This window comes from Lissotriton vulgaris, chromosome 9 (genome assembly GCF_964263255.1).
Source record: "Lissotriton vulgaris chromosome 9, aLisVul1.2, whole genome shotgun sequence".
Lineage (NCBI taxonomy): Eukaryota > Metazoa > Chordata > Amphibia > Caudata > Salamandridae > Lissotriton > Lissotriton vulgaris.
Window position 1 is genome coordinate 982,205,101 of NC_141697.1, and position 20,523 is coordinate 982,225,623.

General features: G+C 47.4%; 1 protein-coding gene across 2 annotated transcripts in view; it reads left to right on the forward strand.

Annotated features, from left to right (window-relative positions):
* Window positions 1-20,523, forward strand: part of HYAL2 (hyaluronidase 2) — a 79,186-nt gene that overhangs the window by 4,572 nt on the left and 54,091 nt on the right. Inside the window, exon 1 of one of the 2 annotated variants that reach the window (XM_086938843.1) lies at window positions 15,929-16,060. The exons of the other annotated variant lie outside the window; for it this stretch is intronic. The gene's annotated coding sequence lies outside the window, so the exon portion shown is untranslated. Of the gene's footprint in view, window positions 1-15,928; window positions 16,061-20,523 lie in introns of those variants that run through there. 2 annotated transcript variants of the gene reach the window in all.

Consider the following 20,523-nt stretch of genomic DNA (forward strand, 5'->3'; position numbering starts at 1 on the left):
GTTCATTTAGTGCCAAAGTCCTAGACTGCCTTGATGTTGACTTGAGCAGTCAAAGTGCTTAGAAGGCACCACATTAATCATTCGTCATCTAGATGGCGCTCCAGTGGATGAATAGGTAGTACATCAATGCACATTCAATGTTTGGACTCTTGGCAGGGACTTCTTACTGCTGTGAGGAAACAGTGAGGATATAAGAAAGAAATATCGCAGAGATGAGAGAACGAATTTGGATACAGCGAGATGGGGGGGGGAGAAAACGGAGAGTCAAGAAAAGAGAGGGTAGAAAGGGCAGCGCTGGTTTGGAAGAAAAGTGCAGAGACAGAGAGGAAACAAAAAAAAGGGGAACAGTGTCTAGAAAGATCGAGAGAGAAATGAGGGGGATAGAAAGGTGGCAGGAAGAAAGGTGAGAGGAAGAAAAGAAGTTGTGGCTTGGCGGAGGAGGGAGTGAACAAGGGAAAGGGTTGCGAAGGACACATGCACTGGAATAAGTGGGATAAGCAGAAAGGTGGGAGACTTGAAAGAGGAGAGGGGAGAAGAAGAGGTAAGTGTGGTGGAAAAGTCAGTGGTAAGCAGAGATTGAGGGGAGGAAAGAGCAGAGGTAGGAGGGAGAAAGCAATGGGGTTCCATAAAAGATATATACACAAAATGGAGGGGTTTAGAAAGGGCAGAGTTATAAAGGCAGAGAAACAGGGTAGCAAGAGCAGTGGTACAAGGGTAGAAATGAAGGGCAGAGAGAGGAGGGAAGAAAGCCGACAGGTCCACTTTCTTCGCCATAAGTTGGCAGGGTATGCTCAGACGTGAGTCCCTTGCTCACTTTGCCACTGGATTCAAGCAAACCGGGCTGAAGACGGCTGGAATGCCAGAAACCGGTCCTCTGAAGCTTGTTTCCGGTCCAGGGAAGGCATGGCTTGGTAGCTCGGGCTGGACTATTCCCATGAGGCACAGGGTCAGACTGATTTGCATATAGCCATGTCTGAACTGGGGTGGCAGAGTGGGCTAAAGAACGGTGATGGATTAAACCCAGATCTGTTGACTGGGTGTGAGTGTTTGATTGGTTCAGATGCTCTGTCCATCACCACCCCCTTTTGTACCACTTTGTTCGCCATAAGTTGGCAGGGTATGCTCAGACGTGAGTCCCTTGCTCACTTTGCCACTGGATTCAAGCAAGCCGCGCTGAAGACGGCTGGAATGCCAGAAACCGGTCCTCGGAAGCTTGTTTCCGGTCCAGGGAAGGCATGGCTTGGTAGTTCGGGCTGGACTGTTCCTATGAGGCACAGGGTCAGACTGATTTGCATATAGCCATGTCTGAACTGGGGTGGCAGAGCGGGCTAAAGAATGGTGATGGATTAAACCCAGATCTGTTGACTGGGTGTGAGTGTTTGATTGGTTCAGATGCTCCGTCCATCACCACCCCCTTTTGCACGACTTTGTTCGCCATAAGTTGGCAGGGTATGCTCAGACGTGAGTCCCTTGCTCACTTTGCCACTGGATTCAAGCAAGCCGGGCTGAAGACGGCTGGAATGCCAGAAACTGGTCCTCGGAAGCTTGTTTCCGGTCCAGGGAAGGCGTGGCTTGGCAGTTTGGGCTGGACTGTTCCCATGAGGCACAGGGTCAGACTGATTTGCATATGGCCATGTCTGAACTGGGGTGGCAGAGTGGGCTAAAGAACGGTGATGGATTAAACCAAGATCTGTTGACTGGGCGTGAGTGTTTGATTGGTTCAGATGCTCCGTCCATCACCACCCCCTTTTGTACCAACAGGTGCAAAGGGCAGAGGTCAGCAGGCAGAAAAGATTGGATCGGGCTGAGAGGGCAGTGGTGGAAGGAAAAAAAAGAAGCGTGGAGTAGAAATTCAAGAGGGAGGAGAGAAAAGGGGAGGGATAGAGTGGACAGAGCAGAAGGAGAAAAGGGAGGGGTTCATAAAGGTCAGAGTTGTTGGGCAGAGAGACAGGAGAAGGTAGAAAGAGCCTGGGGTAAAAAGAATACATGTCTGTGCCATAGAGTAACTAGAGAGGGTAGAAAGGCGAGGGTAGAAGGAAAGACAGACAGAATAGTTGAAGCTGTGGGTGGGCAGATGACCAGACAAGGGGGGGGGGGGGCAGGCACATGTTGAAACGGCATCTCCTTGTATCTTTTCCTCCATCTGTTTCCTGAGGCCCCGAAGTCTCTTTATCTGACAAGACTGCTTCGGATGCCTTAGGCGCTTTGAAGATTGCTCCATTAAATCCTCGTTTTGACAAGGAAATGTATCTCCCCCAGTCTCTGTGTTCTTGTGTCTCAGACCCCGCTCATGCAGGGCAGCAGGGGAAGGGATGACTTTGATGGAGGGGATATTTGGTAAAATAAATGGCCGCAGGAGCGCGGCTTTTCAGGGGCTGGCTCTGCTTAACCAATCGTTCCGCCTTTTAGGCCTTCGTGGTAATTGGCCGGGATTCTGCCCAGTTAACCCCACCCTCCATCCAGAGTTACCGATAGCCGAGCTAAAATCTGAGAAATTAGGGATTATCGGTGGAATCTGTAATTTCAGGTTTGAATCCACTAGTAATTCAGTAATTCAACCCCTACCCCCCCCCCCCCCCCCCACACACACACACCCCCACCCACCGACACACACACGCACGCCGCCGAGTTTCATTTACAGTTTTGGCTGCTTTGGAGAAGGTAGAACAAGCGTTGGCAAAGCTAATAGGTTTCTCCTATTCGAGATCTATTGGCTTTGCCAACGTGTTTTTTTCATGTTGCACAGCAGCTGTGCAGCATGGCTTAAAGTAAAAAAAACATTTATTGTATTAGCGCCATGAAGCGCCCAGCATTGGCAGCGTCATAGCGTTTTGTTTTCTTAACTTTAAGTCATGTTGTACAACTGCCTGCGCTGCAGAGTGAACGGGGTCACGCAGCACGAGGGAGGAGGAGGGTGGGGGCAGGTGGACGGGGGAGGGGGTAGGGGGGCAATGGACAGTGGGGGTGCTCATTCGAGAACAATTCCCATTTTCAAAAGACTGCGCCTCCCAAAGAAAGCAGGGCTGGGTCAGAGGCAGATAGAACTGGTGCCCTCTCATCCACCTGGCATGCATTATTGGGTTTCACGGGTCAATCATGTGTCAGCCTCGAATTCAAAAATCCGTCTTCCGCTTAGAAGTGGGCAGCACAGAGCTACAACGCCAGTCACCCCCAACCAGGCCCGGTTCTAGAGGGTGGGCCAGGCCCACCCAAGGAAGATCCTGGCCCACCCAAGGCCATCCGGAGAAATGGAAAAGCAGGTGAACATACCTGGGCCGGCTTACCTGCTGGCGCACAACCCGAAAGGCTGCTCCAGCTCGAGTGCTAGTCTCTGCAAGCCACAGAGCCAGCTGGTCCTTTCTCGTGTGCAGAATGACAATGCCTGGCAGGGGCGGCACAGCATGGTGCATCTCCTCCCACCCCAGGCCTCAGGAGAGGACTTTGAGTTCTTGGGGAGCTGCTGATGCTTTCTAGCAGCACAATTAACACGTCTTGGGGAGGGGGGGGGGGGGGGGGGGGCGTTGGCTCGCAGCAGGTCACACTGATCAGATAGTAAAGCTAGGGGCGGGGGGGGGGGTCTTTCTTGGTTTAAAAACGGTGTAGTGATATCATAGCAGATGCAGATTGGAAGTTTCATTCTGTGCACAAAGAAGAGTGACGGAACTTCAGAAATATAACAATAAGGACGGAAATAACGTTAACCATGACTAGAAATGGGTAAAAGGGGAAAATTCGATTTTGACAAAGTGGCAAAAGTGCAAAGATGCAGTAAAAAAGTAATGAACCCTCTAAGTTGGGGCAAAAGGAGAGATGCGTAGATAAAGAGAGCGACAGAGGCAACAGAACATAAGAGACGGAGTGGGAAGTAGAGACAAAAAGAGGAGGAGAGGAAAGATGCTAGAGGAGAGGGAAATAATTATAGATAAGCACATTGAGTAAGGGAAACAGGGAGAGAGGGAAACAGCCTCACACACTTCTTAGTTCTGACATTCCAGCAGTCCACAGCTTGATTTAGAGGTTGGTGATACCTAGAGGAAGTGCCATATATTGAGTAAACTTCAAGAAAACCATAGTATGGTCAAAGGAAGGCCAACTGTGAAATCTCCCCTGTTTCTAACAATTCCACCGGAAATAGATGGATTTTCCCTTACTACTCAACAATAAAACATACTTGTGGTCTGATATCGACTAAAAGTAGAGCAAGCCCTCCACTTTCCTGAGTAACATTTGGGAGCTGCCGACCGTAAAGCACTCACAGGGACAGGAATCTATTTATTGTCCTCAGAGAATGGTCTTCTGCAAATGTCAAGGGTGGATAAAGCAGGTAGTTACTGACAGCAGCAATTCAGTAAATGGGACACAATGAAATATAACATTAGGTGTAGGACACAAACAAGTTCAAGCACTAGAGAGACGTTAGGGTGACAGACACCAGAAGACACAATTGAAGAAAGGGAGAATTTTTAGGACGGGAATAAGAAATGAAGTAAAAATCAAAGAGGCAGTAGAAATTGAGAGAGTGGGGGATAAGCACATGGGAGGTAGAAAAAGAACGAAGGATAGAGTGTATGTGGGAGGCAGAGGAGTTAGAAACAGGGGGAGTTTGTAGACTAAGGGAGAGGGAGGGAAATAGTGCAGGGGCGATGGAAATCGGGAAAATCAGGGCTACAAGGGCGAGAGAGAGAAATAAAGAGATGGAAAACAAGAGAGGCACAATAATGGGAGGGAGAATGATATAGGAGGGGATTAAAGTAGATAGAGGGGTTTGTAGAATAAGAGAAAGAGAGGGAGGGAGACAGAATGAAAAGTTCGTACGACATATGGACAAACATACGTAAACATAGAAAATCCAATAGATGTGGGGGGGGGGGAGAACATAAGAGTGCTGGTGAAATGAGAGATTAAAAGAAAGGGAAGAGAGGGATAACAACTAGAAGGAGCAGTAAAGGACTGTTCATACGTGTGGGGGAGCAAAAGAGAGAGCAAGGGCACAGGCAGTACATAGAAAAAGAAACAAACGACTGTTGTTGAAGTGATTTCCTCCAGCATGTCAAGCAGAGTCAGATCGTATCTCTTCCCACAGTATAAATGTCACCAAGTACCAAGCTGTGTTACACCCCCTCGGACATCACACTCGGAGAGATTTCTGTGTGGCAATCAAAAAGGTCCATGAAAGACTTGGATGTATGTATGTATGTATGTATAAACCATTTTATAGCGCGCTCCGTTACTGCAGCCACTGCAGCTTGTAGATTAGCAGTCAGTTTTCTGACTTATTAAGGGAGGGAAAAGAATCAGAAGACCTCAGGGTGACCAGGAAAGTCAGTGATCTGATGGGAAACAATATCTTCTGCTATGTGAAATTGAGAAGAAGATACAGCAACAAGAGGATGACCTGAGCCCCAGGGGCCTAAGGTGGACCAGAGCTCCAATGATTAGTGTCCCTGAGAAGGATCCTCTGGGCACTTGAGCGGCGCCAGGAGCCACAAGTAAATGACACTGAGCCGGAGCCTTAGCACCCCCCATGGTGAGAAGGAGAGATGGGGACTAGCAGGAGCCTTGAAAACCTTGGAGTGAGCAGGATTTCGGGCAACTTGGGGTGAGCATAAACCTCAAGTCTCTGAGAGTAAGCTTGAGGTACATGGACCTGAACTGATCAATGCCCCTAAGGTATGTGTTCACTCCCAATGCCCACTGCGAGGATTGAGGGTGGGCAGGAGCTTCAGCTGTCTGGCAGTGACAGCACACCTCATGCCCTTAAGGTGAGCAAAACATCAAGGAAGATATTCGGATATATAAGGTTTGTGGAATCTCATGGTAAAGTTCAGGGAAATGAGGCTTATCTTTATTGCGAGTGGGATAACATCCATGCATTTCGGGCATTTCCTCACTGCCTTGTTCACGATGTTGCGCCACACATAAAGCTTTGTTTTAAATACATACATTTCTTGATTAAAAAGATGGTCCTAGAAGGAGACAATGTTCATCACAGTTCAGATAGTATCAACACAGGGTAAAACCATGGTGGCCATTTTGTAATGTATAGTGGTATAATACTTTTCAATGTGTTAAAAGTACATAGAAACTTTTTTTGAAAAGGACAGTTCCTTACACATGAGAATATTTTCGTTTTCTCTTTACAACACCACATCACACCACTACTTCACTTATTTTATGGAAAGTTCCATTACTCAATATATATATAAGTTGCAAAGAGATATGTGGCAGCAGGAATGTTTCTGCACATGACCAGGAGCAGGCTGCAGTCCACCTGCGTGCTGCACCTCTCCCTTTCAACAAAGGCGGAAATCCAGTAGGGAAACCAGAGAAGGTACCTTGTTGGTTGGTTGTTATGGTGTTTATGTCAAAGGTCGACAATGTACTTAAAATATCAGATCTCTGCAATATTTGTTACCACTGCCCCTTCTTGTTATCGTGGTGAACCCAATCTTGTTCATGGCCCTCCCTGAGCTAGATTCCAAGAGACGGGCCTGTCCCCAACAAGCACGAAGTGCCTTAAAGAGCCTGGTAGGGTGCTGGGTTAGTAGTCTGCCTGTTCGCTCGCTATTTGCAAGCAGGTCTGTGCCTCTGAAAGACAGCAGCGTCGCCCGTGACCCGGCCACAGGCCCAAGGATGACGTTCCTGGGTCTAGTTGAGGCCTACATTTTTGGAGAAGTGGAATTTTGGAAGTAAGTCCTGAAAAAAAATCGGCCTCTACTCTAGAAGGGAGAACTGGAGCAGGGAACGGAGGGCGATTATAAGCTAAAACAAAATGTTTGCTGACGGTCGCGCCAGTGATGAAATGAAAATCATATTTATTGAGCGCTAGCAGCTGCCCTGAGGCGTCCAGGCGCTAAAAACTACCATCAGTTCTCAGAGAGAAGAAGAGGGGTGAGGCAACACTATTGATTGAACAAAAAAGTTTTAAGTTTCTTGCGGAAGCTCAGAAGGTTAAAGTCTGCTCTAAGATGAAGTGGTAAGGTGTTCCATATTTTCGGGGCTTTATATGCGAAGGATCGACCTCCGGCCCTCGCTCTATGAATTCTTGGGATTTGGGCTAGGAAGGCGTGTGAAGATCGGAGAGCTTTGGTGGGTTCGTATGGCGATACCAAGGAGTGGTTGATCTCTCGGCCTAATTTCCAGTACGCCTGATGTGCAATGCACAGAGATTTAAACTTGACTCTCTCCCTGATGGGGAGCCAGTGTAATGCTCTTGATGGTGACACATTAGAGAGCGAAGGCCTTGAGACATGATGCATTTCACTACTAAGTAAATCATCCAGGCAGGCACAGGCTGGCAGGCCGGGGAGCATAACAACGCGGGGCATTTGTAGGAGCCTGAACGCGCCATTTTAAGGGACGTCATCCACCCGATATTCTTTCTCAGTCTGTGCGCTGCTGCTCCCCCTGTATTTATTGGTGACTGAACTGTCCGAGAAGGCCAAGCCCTCAGTTTTACAAATTTGCTCAATGTCAGATGTATGAAAGGTTGAGTCAGTCATACATCACATGTTCATTCACTCTGACTGCCATAGGACTTCTTATACTAAAGGACTCACATGCAAATTTGAGATTATGGGGCCTGGTCAGACATTTTAGAGTATGCGAAGAGTAATACTCCTGAAGATGTCATTTGAGTACTTGAACATCTCTTTGTGAAAAGGTTCAAAATATCTATAATTGGAGAAAATTGGACTTTTAAGGAAATGTTCATATGCAATTAGTATAAAAAGAAAGTACTGTGTCCTCTTTTCACTATTAGTAATAGGGAGTTGGGGGTTTCAGGGCCACTTCACACAGGAATGTAAAAGTACGTACGAAAATACTACTGGAAAATACAGAATGCTTTTGTAAATAAGTCACAAAGCCATTATATTTTCTCACCAACTGTCTCAGGCAGAAGAAGAAGATTAGTAAAAAGTCCTGCTAACATATTATGATAAAAAATGTTATTGTAAGTATAATAAGCCGGGATAGTAGCAAGACTAGACTGGACAACCAAAAGCAGCACAGGCGAAGATTCTCAAAACAGCCCTGCTCTCTTCCCCTTTCTGTGCTACCTCTCTCTTTCCATCCATCCATTCTCTTTCTCGCCTTCCCCTCTCTCTCTCTGATCCTTTTCAGACTACCTCTTGCTCCCTCTCTCTGTCTTGAAGCCCACCCTTGCCTCTGGTACGGCCTGCTCAGCATTCAAGGGCTCCAACCCACGGGGGGAAATGACTGGTGGGATAAAAGGCCAGTCCGGCCCTCTATAGTGGGACTGCCATTCATCTAACTTTCATCTCCAAACAATGTCTAAAAAGCACCAATGGCCAGATTTAGAGTTTGACTGAGAGAAGTCCCTTCCTCCGTTGGAGGGAAGTTACCACCGCCACCTCAGCGTATGAGAGAAATCCAGCACATTTCTTCTTCTCCGCCAAGTCAGTGAAGAGTTCTTGGCCAGAGTAGCTGCATCTCTCAGTGGCATTTACCACTGTCAGGAAAAAGTTGCAGGAAATCTACGGGTGCTTTAACCTCAGCATTGGGGCCTCGCGACTAGCTTGTCCAAAAATCTTCCTCTTGCATTTATGAGCTGTTTATTGACATTTAACCAAAACAGGGTCCTATGGAAGGCAGGGCAAAAACACTGTTTATATTTATGTCTAATTCAGTATTTAGCCAGAGTATTAACATTTATTGATGATTCTTCACTCCTATGGAGCACTAAGTGTTTTTGGAGAGTTCAGTCTCTGGACGTACCAACAGAGGCGTAGCGTGGGTTGGCAGTGACCGGGGCAAGTCAAGTATCCTTCCACTTTTCTTTTAAAATTTGCGCCCCTAAAAATGCCCCTAAGAAATTTGCGCCCGGGGCAACTACACCTGTGTCCTGCCCCCCACCACGCTACACCACTGCGTACCACACCTTCATTGAAGTGTAGGCTTAACTTTGCCTGAAGTTGTTCTCTGGCTCCTAGTCAAGCTTTGAATGCCGTGTCGTGTCTGAGAGTAACCCCCATCTATTTTTAGTGCTGGCTGGCCCTGCCGGTAGTCGTCCTAAGTACCCTTCTTGTGAACCATGATCCCCCAAACCCTTTGGACACCTTTTTTCAGACCAAAGGAATGCCATAATCTTACTTCTGATTGTGGGATTCCCACATTCTTCATTTATCCTCCACTCTTCTCTCTTTTCAGGTCTGGTGTTAGCAAAGAGCTTTTGATTTTACTAATGTTGTATGTATAATACACTTACTTAAAGGGGCTTCCAGCCACCTCTCATTATCCATTGGTCTGTTGGTATGTCATTCACATGTTGCTTCCGCGCATCACAGCATACAGCCAATAGGTGAGCCTACTTCAGCCACTGGCTGACATCCTTCGGAGCAACTGCATTTAGCCCTTACTCAAGGAGCACATCCGCACACAAGGTAGTTTCCTTCAGTGCCAGTGTTTTTAGTTTTACTTTATTATTACATTAGTGTTGCAAATGTTCATAGACTGATGTGATAGCATGAGGGTCTCTACCACAAGTGCCCAGTACTGGTCACCCTCCAGCTTTATCAGCTCCCCTCTCCTGCCAGTGCTGTTGTAAATTCATTTTAATTGGCCTATTTATCTGACTGCTGTTTTTTCACACCATAGTAGCAGCTCACATGAACTCTGAGTATAGGTTCATTAGGGCACTCTTGGGGTGCTCTTTCTTTACAACCCTCTCAGTCATTCCATCTTTTTTTCCTTCTCTTCCTTCTTTCTTTCTTGCCTTCCTCATTTTTCCTTTCCTTCTTTACTTTCTTTCTTGTCTTCCGCTTTCTGTCTTGCCTGCCACTTACTTTCCTTCTTGCCTTCCTGTCTTGTCTTTCTTTCTTTCTTACTTTTTTCCTCCTTCTTTCTGTCCTCTTTGCCAGCTTCAGGCCATGGTGCAGCCCTGATTGGCCAGCTTAAAGACTGTGGTCCAATAGATGAGCTGAGTTTAGCACCCTTCACATCCCTTTGCAGCACTTCCTGCCCTCAACCACACTTCTGACCAGTTCCCTCTTTGTTCGCTGCCTCTTGGGCCGGACCACTGGAATCATGCTCTTGGTCTCTGTACCCTTTGAGTGCATATCTGCTGCGCCTGGCTCGCTGCTGGCTAATCCTCCGCCCCATAAGGCCTTCTAGGAGTCCTTGCGTTCATTAATAAGGAACTGGAATGGGTGTTAGTAAATTTAACTGGGTACATGTTTCTCTGAAGGCTGGCTTGAGGCCCTCTTGAAATCTCAAGCCCAAAACGGGCGAAGCCTTTCATGTGGCTTCTGGCTGTCACCCACACTCCAACTTCATGTGCCCAAGAATTAAAGAGAAAGTATTAGCATTTGATGTAAAAAGGAGAGAGAAAAAGATACCTGCTTTAGTGACTGAATTATACAAAGCGGAACCAGAAAACCTGGAATAAATCATGGCTTCCATGTTTAATCAAATTGTGTGATCTTGGACATATATTTTATTTCACCAAGAAGCCTCTTTTATATTTATTCTCACATATAAGAGCACCTTCATATATGTGAATTTGGGATGTGCGCTGCACAAAACCCTCTAGTGTTTGATTTAAAAGACTAATGCTTCTCAATGTATTAATTAACACATACACATAAGGGTGCGCAGGGTAATTCACTTGCCACTTGCCTCTAACGGGGTAGTCAGGGCGGTGGGGGAGGCAGCAGTGTCATGTGTACTAACTATCACTTGTACTAAGATGGAAACACTTCTACATGTTAAAGAAACACTTTTTTTAAAGATATGTTATCCTATTTTTATGTGATGATTATTGCTCGATTTACAAGCTAAATATGTTCAGGGCTCGACTGCTGCATGGGCTCTTAGAGCCACGCCAGACCCGTGGCTCGGCTCCCCCTGTAAACGTGTTGGCTCGCCCACTTTAGTTCAGTTGTCTGGTTCCAGGGACAGCAGCACGGGAGCACAATGTGAGGAGTTATTATCGGTTATAGGCACGTCCTTTTGTCTTCACACAAACGGCACGCTGATTATTTACCTTGTGTACACAATCCGCTTTTACATTGTTCGTTATCCGTAGAGATACCTCGGCTCCACCCGTGAGTCTACACTTCATGTGTACCCGTGATTTAGCGGTTTGTCTGCATGGAACGCCTTTCATGGCACTGGCGCTTCCAAGATTACCGGTGGTGTAACTTTGCCTTCCTGTGGCGCCACATTCAGTCCATGCCCCCCCCCCCCCCCCCCCAGCAGTTTGACGGCTGAAATACAGCAATAAACCGGGTTCAGTAGCGGCCTTTGGGCCCCGGTGCAACTGCACCTGCTCCACAATTGAAAGCTACGTACCTGGCGTTACCCACATACGTGCCACGCTTTCGCCAAGCAATATGCTGTAATGTAACTTATTTCACATACTGTTCTCTCAAGATGCTTAAATACTCATACTCAAAAATCCAAATGCATGTCCTCTGCTGAAGCCCAGACTATATTTCTAACTACATTGGTGTTTGCAGGTGGCATCCTTCCACTGGTGCCGCTGGTCATCACGGGCCATTCTGTAAGGGCATAGGTTGTGACGCGCTATCTGCGCACTTTGAGGGAAGTCAGGGGTTTAGGTGGTCACCTGGCTGGCAACATTCGTCTTCACTTGCGCGCATCGTTCAGTGATGGCGCTGGGTGGGACTCCGCTTCAGAGTGTGAGGCCAGTGACGTGGGAGTCCGTCAGTGAGAATCCAGAGCTCCGCGAGAGGCAACAGGTAAGAAAGCCGTGACACGCCCACTGCAGGTGACAGGCCAAGAGGGAACGAGGGATCCGTTATTGCAGAGCGAAGCCAGCGCCTGGAGGGTCAGTGATACCCAAGTGCAGCCCTGGGCCCCCAGTGCACGCTGGCGATACAGGCCTCCTGCCCAGTGGTTGCGTGGTAAACAGATGACGTGATCGGTGTTCAGTGGTCTCTGAGCACAGGGGTCGGTAGGAAATAAGCGAGTTTTTGAAGTCTGTATGAGAGGTGCAGGTCAGGTTTCTGAGGTGAGGTTCTATGGAATTCGGTGGTCCTGCACAAAAGGGCATAGGTGCATCAGTACATCGAAGGATTTATTTATTTTATTTTATTGCATGCGTTTACCCGAATGTGTCAGAGCGCTTCACAAAAGGGCGAGTTACCTCACATTAGGACTTCAGTGTTCCCGTCGCAGGCCTCAAAGAGGGCCGCGGGCCTCGCGCAGCCGCCTCTTCTCTGCCTCGATTGACACAGGACTGTCCGTAGCCTCCAGCTTGTTCTCTCGACATATTATTAGTCACTTTTGTGTCCCAGGCCCGTGGTCGAGCGGGAAACAAAAATGTTGAAGCCAGGTACTAATCCACGGTTAGAATGGGACCGCAGGTGACTGTTACAGTCTAATGAGCCCATGGGACCGTGGGGTGGCTGTTACAGCCCATGGGACCGTGGGGTGGCTGTTACAGCCCATGGGTGGCTGCTGTTACAGCCCATGGGACCGTGGGGTGGCTGTTACAGCCCATGGGACCGTGGGGTGGCTGTTACAGCCCATGGGTGGCTGCTGTTACAGCCCATGGGACCGTGGGGTGGCTGTTGTTACAGCCATGGGGCCGTGGGGTGGAGTGGCTGTTACAGTCCACCCTGCTTTAAAAGAAGCCTCCCAACCTGCAGCTTTCAGGGGAAACGACAGATTGACGAAGAGGACAATCCGGCCCTGTCCAGGACTCTTACATTCACAGACGCGTTCAGTTGAGGGCCCACCCGACGCCGACACTTGTCCCGTGAAAGGCCTGAGCGCCGGTGGCTTTCTCATGGAAGGGCTTCTCTGATGGCTGGACGGCGGCCAGGCGGCCGGGTGGCTGCGGCGCGCCACCGCTTGGGAACGCCTTGGCAGGGGTGCCGAGGTCAGCGACCCCAGCAGGCGCTTGCATTCCTGCCCTGAGAAAATGCCATTGCCACGGCTACGGGCACTGGGAGCCGGGCCCCCGCCTCTTGTTAACTCGGAGCTGGGGGAATGAAAACAGACAGGGCCTTGGCGCCCAGGCCGCCGCGCGCGCCAGCATAGGACCTGCTACCGCCTACCGACCCTCTGAAGGGAAGTTTGCAGATATCCTGACAGGCTAATTTAATTAAAGACAAGCACTCATGTCTGGTTAGCGATTTCCACAGCCAGATACAGGTGGGTATGTTTTCACACAGGGCTTTAAGTGGGCCGGGTCTCCTTTAAATCCTTTATAGAGTCATTTTCTCTCTGGATTTCCCTTCTCTTTTTGAAACTCAGGAGCAGCAACATCGTCGTGGTGTCACCAGGGCTTTAAGTGGAACCTTTTTCAATATTATATACAAGCCACAGTTGCTGCTTATTTATCTTATGCAACTAACAACCACTGACAAAGCCAATTATCATGACTTATTAAAGGTATGATGGTATTTGTTGTATCACATATCTGGATGCAATGACAGAAACAGCAAAATACCAGTCGGGCGACACACTATGCTAAGCACAGATTTTTAACTTATGTGTTTTAAGCTACACCCTTATTTACAGTGGCCACGCCCCTTTGAGAAACCCCCCAAGTTTTTCATCCCAATTAAAGCCCTGCCCTCCCATTGCTTTCCCCGTCTCAAAATGTACAAAAAATGTTGCATGTCATCCAGTTGTGCTGCAGCCTTTATATAAATGTAAATTGATACTTGTATAACGCACTACTCACCCGCAAGGGTCTCAAGGCGCTTGTACGAATACCGCTGTGGAACCCGTCCTGGCTTTCCCTGTGAGGCGTCCACTCCTGGGCACCCCCAGGGTGAAGGCCAGGCATCCTTAGCGTTGTGGGGGCCGTTGTGGAAATTAAGAAAGCTATTGCCCAGAGTTGCAGAGTGGGACTCAATGATTGGAATAGGCACCGAGGCGAGAATTACCAGGTCCATGGAATTTTGAGCCCAAGACGCGCCGAGGCAGGGAATTGAACCCTGGTCCCGGGCTAGACCTCTGCATCAGGGTCTGCCGCTCTAACCATCGAGCCACACTTCTCCACTTCATACCCGAACGTGGAGTATGGACCACACTTTTGGGTGGGTAGCTCAAGCATCCTCCATTGTTGGGGGCGGCTCGAAAGGCATACTGTTGTTTTTTTGTGAGCCTGTGGATGAAGAGGCGAGGAGGTGTGCGAGTGCCAAGAGACGTGCTCTTTTTGGTGGTGGGCGCGCCTAACAGTGTGAGTGAGGAGATGAGAGAGAGACGAGGCAAATATAATTATAGTTAGGACAAAAAAACACATAGGCCGGTACCGTAAACAGCTCCAGCCTTGCCCAAGAGGGGGTGTGGTGGTGTGTGTGTGGAAAATCAGAGGAGGCCCAGTGATCCATATGGCAATATGTGGAAGGCAGAGAAGCGTTCCAGTGACAGTGAGTAAAATAATGAAAGGGGGAAGAATGGGTGCTGGTGACACGAGCAGTAGCTTCTTTTTGAAAGGCCTGGATACTTCCTACTTCTGTACAAATATATCCAATGAGGGAGGAAGGAAGTGAAAGAGCAAACAAGGTCAATGTGAGGAGAAGCTGTACACTCGTAGAAAATGCCCCAGACTCCACCTATTCCTGCCAGTCTGTAGGGAGTAAGCATTTTGAGCATGAGTCGTGTCCCCTGGCCCTAAAGGTGGACGAGCACCAGCTAACCCTCCTACTCAGCTCCTGAGACTGCGGCAGAAAATGTACCCGAGACATTTGAAGTGCGATTGGACCCAACAATATAGTGAAGTGGAAGCTATCCTAAGAGCGCGCGCCTCCAGAGCACGCAGAAGAGTGCAGACGAGGGTTGAAAGATGATGCAGCTATTTTCTACGTGTCCCAAAAACCTGGATGCCCAGACTCAAAGCTTGAACAGTAAAACAATCCCGGTTTAAAAACCATCAGACTATCATGTAAAGAGTATAATGGAAAGTTTTTATGCTGCATTTTAAATTGAGAATAACAAGAGTGGCGCAAAGTTGATAAAACATGCCTTTTAATAGGCTATTGCTAATTCTTAAAAACGCATGAGAATATGATTGTATGCACAACTGTAGTATATGAAAGTTGTGCTTCTATACTGAGAGATCATGTCGATTCGATTTTGCATTTGGCCTATAGTTTAAATGAATTCTTACGCTAAGGTTGCCTCACAGTGCAGAGAGCGCAACGGGCTGGAAAGAAGGAGTCAGATAGAGGAAAACATGTTGCTGGCGCTCTACTCCTCAAAACTAGCATCTCACTAGACCAAGCACTAATGCACCACAATCCGAGTACTAAAGCCATCCTCCAAAGTTAGGGGTTTTGTGCACCACCCTGAAGCAAGCGCCCGGTCAGGAGGCTAACACAACCCTCTACGGTCTGGATGTCTCTAATTCTAGTGTATGAGAAGCTTCTCCAAAGCAAGGCCCTGAACAGCCAGCCGGGCCGGGCTCCGGTCCCGTACCAGTCTGTACAGTCATATGTAAGAAAGAGGCGGGTGGGAGGGGCAGGGGCCGAGTGGTTTACTCCCAGGCCAAGCCTCAGCTCGTGCTCCCGCTCTCCCTCCCCCATTCTCCCAGCCCCTTCCTCTCTCAGCTCTCCCTCCCAGCGCCTGTCCCCCTCTCCCAGATCTTCTTTTGTTCTTCCTGATTTCACACACTGCCCGCCGCTGCTCCCGTCAGTCCGCACAGAGGAGAGCGCTGGCCCCTTTAAACCGCGGGCAGAGAGTGCTTAAAAGTCACCGCGGGCTGTACCAAGTACGTCCTTCGCAGGGGGAGGCGGCGTTCTACCGCCTTCAATCTCGTCATTCTGCGTCCGAGCTGTCGCGTACATTTCAGACCTCACCCTCCCTTGAACCCGTGGGAGTGGAAGCAGCTGATGAGGCCTCAGTGGTTCGTGAAGAGGGGGGTTTCTCTGGCAAAAGAGGCCTGTCACCCCCCCTTCTCCACAGGTGCCCGCGCCCAGCCAACCGCGGAGTTTGCTTTAAAGGAGCAGCCAGGCGGGCAGGAGCTGGCTTGGCAGCGTGCATTTCACCCTTGGAGGAGCCTGGCGCCTCTGCTGGCTGCCCGCACCGGGCACCGAGGGTATGAGGATGAGCGCCAAGCCAGGTGAGTCCCAGGCAGGTCGGGTAAGTTACGTACCTTGTGCAATATTCGTCCGGCGAGGGGAGTCAGCCTTTAAGACAGGAGAGCAGTGTTAATACATTGGTATGGATGAGAGCAGCGAAGCACTCTCCTTCAACAGGTCACGGACAGCAGATTATTCTCAGCACTAATCTTGGAAAGATGCAGTGCTGGGAAACAACACTCCCTTGTTCCCTAGCATGTGTCGACAGGCAGAGAAATATTCCATGCATATGCATTTAGCTAGGAAGCACCAGTCCTGCTCCAGGTCTCGTTGTGGGTATTTCAGCCACGTCCAGGGAGGCTGAAGTGCTTTTGAAACAGTATCTCTAGCTCTCAGTACCTCAATCCAGGTTTCGTCCTCCGCCCCCCACCAGCCCCCAACTAACCCCCCATGTCCTAAGACCTCCAGGGTTTCCTTAAATGTCCGCCTTGGTCTAAAAGGGTTGTTCAGCGCGATTTTCAGGCTAGGTCTCAACACTAAACAGCACATCTCCTGGCAAAGCGGCTTTTGTAATCCATTTTTTTGCTTGTGGAAGAATGTTGGTTATGAAAAGGCATTTTTTTGTCGCAGTGGAGAGCAGGCAGAAGCAGTCTGTGTCCGTGCCATGCCGTGTAGTGGTGCTTCCCTCCTTCACTTACTTGCCTGCAGGGGCTCAGTGATGTGAAATGTGTTCATGATTCAAAAGAAGAGTGCACACTTCTTCTTGAACCCGTGAATTGTAAAAGATAGCATGCACTTGGGCCATGGACATATGTTCTTGCCAAATGAAACTTCCTACCATGGTAATTGGCTAGATAGAGGGCCACTGGTCGGAGCCGGCTTTCGGGCGGTGCAACCGGTGCGACCGGTGCAGCTGCACCTGGTACTGACCTTCCGGGAGTTTGGGTTGCATTTTGTTTTCAAATTAACCAATGGGTTTAAAAGGATGCTCTGCAGAGCTCTTTGTGTATAGAGCAGTTTTCGGGTATCTATAACAATGTCAGGATAACTCTGGTGGTTAATGTTCCTGCTGGGGAGAGATCTTTTGTCTAGTGGCAGTTTTGACTCATCATAAAGTATTGCAGAGGGTTAATGTGCTTGCTGCAAACAAAGAACATGTACCATGCAGGTCACAGAACTGTGTGTAAGTGAAATATGAGTAGCGCTATAAAAAGTTAAATGTATGTCATAGAGGGGCTATGGAGAGATGAGAGGCACTGTTGCAGGGTGGTAATGAGGGAGTTTGTGGAGGAAAGGTCACTGGGGGGTGCCAAAAAAGATTGGCGCACCAGGCGCTACCAGCTCTGGCACTGCTAAAATGGGCTGCAAGAAAACGCAAATTAGGCAGCACAATGTGGCGAATTTTGAAGCACTATTCACTATTTTGATAGTTGTACAGGGTAATCCTGTATGAGCTAGTGTTTCAGTTTATTAGTATCAGTGTAACACCTAAATACAGCAATCAGCAGGTGAAAAGCGATGTGCGTGACAAAAGGCCTGTCACTGCGCTGCAATGTGTGGTAGCCTCTTCATTAATTTTTGATATGTTTGAGCTAGAAATGTTTTTTGGGTTAAAATCTGCAAATTATGCAATAGGAGATGGATTATGTGACAAATGTGGCAAATTCGTAATTATGTAGAAAACGCTGTCGAATTCCAGTGGCCTTCCATATGTGTAACAGAGTTGTAGAATCTTGCATTCTATATATTGTATTGTATTGTAATTGCATTTATATAGCGCTTACTACCCTGACGAGGCGTTAAAGCACTTTTCCGGCGAGTATATGTGGACTTATAGAGACTGTCAGTAGGCCTTTGGGCTAGAGCCCAGTTTTGGGTAAACTAAGTATACAGTAAAGTACTCAAAATTAGCAGAGTCTGTTTATTAAGATATTATCTAACTGCACTGAGTTTGTAAGGACAATCAAACAGTCTGTGCTTGGGGCTATGTTGAGATGTTCTTTGTATATGGTTAGACTCTCTGTTGACTTTTCTTGAACAGAAAGTCTTAAAATGACGTACTTAAATATTGGAAGTCATTCAGTTTTTTGGTTCACTAAATACTTCCATGCCTAAAGCGTTGAACCTGCTGCATTCCACCTCTAAAACCAAATGGATATCTATAGTTGGGAGATATGCCCAGCAAAGTTATGAGGATCTACATGTTTATGACATTGGAAGTTGTGAGTCAAATCCTGGGAATGGTAGGAAGTACTCAGGAGAGATGTGAAATCAATAAAAACAACTTTTAAATGCCAGTTTACGAATAGTTGTGAGATGTGAAAATTATGTTTTAGTTACAATTTAATCTGCGGAAGTCGTTGGCTTCCTCTCTGTTTTAGGGAGGATATTTTGGTTTTCTGGACTAAGGAGTTTACTGAAGCTTTGGTTATGGCCTTGTAAAAGGTCATTTGTAGACACTTTAAAGAGATGGTCGTACCCTGGCCAGGTCTGTATGAGAGGTTTTCCATATACTCTGGCGGTGTAAGAGATGGTTCCACAACAAGTCTTCCGTACACATCCTCTCTAGGGATGTTAATATGTTGGCTGTGCTCTTGAAATGTTATTGTTAGGTGTATTTGTAAAGCGCAACATTCATCCTACAAGGATATCACGGCGCTGCAAAAAATAACAGTAAAACCAAGGCAGTAACCTGGGAGCATATTGATTATTCTGAAGTAGGGAATAGTGCGGTTTTTAGTTTTTTCTTGAAGGTGGAGTAGGAGTCTGTGAGTCTGAGGTTGATGGGTAGCTCATTCCAACATTTCGCAGCAATGTGTGAAAAAGCACTTCCGCCCATTCTGGATAGCTTAATCCGAGTAGTGGCTGCTTTGGCTGAGGCTTGTGAACGTAAGTTCCGCGCTGGGGCATAGAACTTAATTCTATTTCATAGAATGTAAGGGCCAGTATTGTGAATTGTTTTATAGGCAATACATAGCATTTTGAACGTGGCTCTTTGACTAATGGGCAGCCAGTGTAAAGCTCTCAGACAACTTGTGGCCGAATCATACTTTTTCTTATTGCAGACAGCTTTTGCTGCGGCATTCTGGACCAGTTGTAATTTTCTAAATAAGTAGTCCGACATTCCTACAAATAGTGAGTTGCCATAATCCAGCCTGCTAACTAGTAACGACTGGACTAGGATCTGTCTACATTCAAGTGGGATCCAGGGGAAGACCCTTTTCAATCTTTTTAATATGGCAAATCCTTTGCCACATATTGAGGAGACATGGCATTTCATTGATAGAGTGGTGTCCATCTGAATTCCTAAATTTCTAGCAGACGATGTGGGGATTGGTGGAGAACCTAAGGAAATTGGCCACCAGGTGTTATCCCAGAGCTGTTTGGCCCCACCAAAGAGTAGAATTTCTGATTTGTCAGCGTTCAGTTTTAAATAATGGCCGTGCATCCAGTTGGATAGCTCTGACAGGCAGTTGTGTAGTCTACTTTTGGTGTCGTTATCTCCATTTAGGGTAACCATCAGCTGAGTATCGTCAGCGTAGGAGCAGATATTAATGCCCCATTTCTTGCCAATCGATGCCAAAGAGGAGACATATACATTGAACAATGTTGGGCTCAATGTAGCTCCTTGGGGAACTCCATATTTAATCTTACGGGGGGTGGAGGTAAAGTTGCCTAAACAAATAGACTGGGATCTGTTTGATAGAAAGGACTCCAGCCAGTTTAGGGCTTTACCTTGTATTCCTTTTGCAGCAAGTATGTGGATTAACAGTTTATGGGACACGGTATCAAATGCCGCTGATAAATCGAGAAGTATCAGGGCAACCGTTTTACCTTTGTCGACCTGCATGCGAATGTCGTCCATTACGGCCAGTAGCGTTGTTTCTGTGCTGTTATTAGATCTAAAACCTGTTTGGGAAACGTCGAGAAGTTTGTTGGTTTCTAGATAACTTGACAGTTGTTTTGTTACCAGTCTTTCTTTTCTTTAATGTGCCTTCTTGGGCTGTGCAATATCTAGATCATAGATGTGGAGATGGCTAGACTCCATCAAGCAGCCTCTTTTGCTGTGAAGAGAATTATAAAAAGGTCTTCTAAAGATTAGAGATGTTGTATAATATCTATGATCTTATAAAGGACTTGTAAAGATTAAGGGCCTATAGAGAGATTGTCTTATTACAAGCCTTGTTTAAGCAGTTTGGCTATGTAGAGGTCTTCTCACAACAGACACTGCTGTAGAGGGATATACATATCTTGTCTGTAGTCTCATAAGATGACTCGAGAGATGCTAGCCCTTTAGAGGGACATTAAATTGTATGACTTTTTTGTATATACTTCTGCTCTGGAAAGAATTATCATAGGATTTCTGTGGAACCTGAGACCACTGAGACACTTTGTGCGTTGACTGTAGTCTTACAACATGACTTATGTGGTTACGGAGGCTGTGGAGGGATGACCACCTTTGGGCAAGGTCTTATAACTTGATTTAAGTGGACTCTGGGGTCTT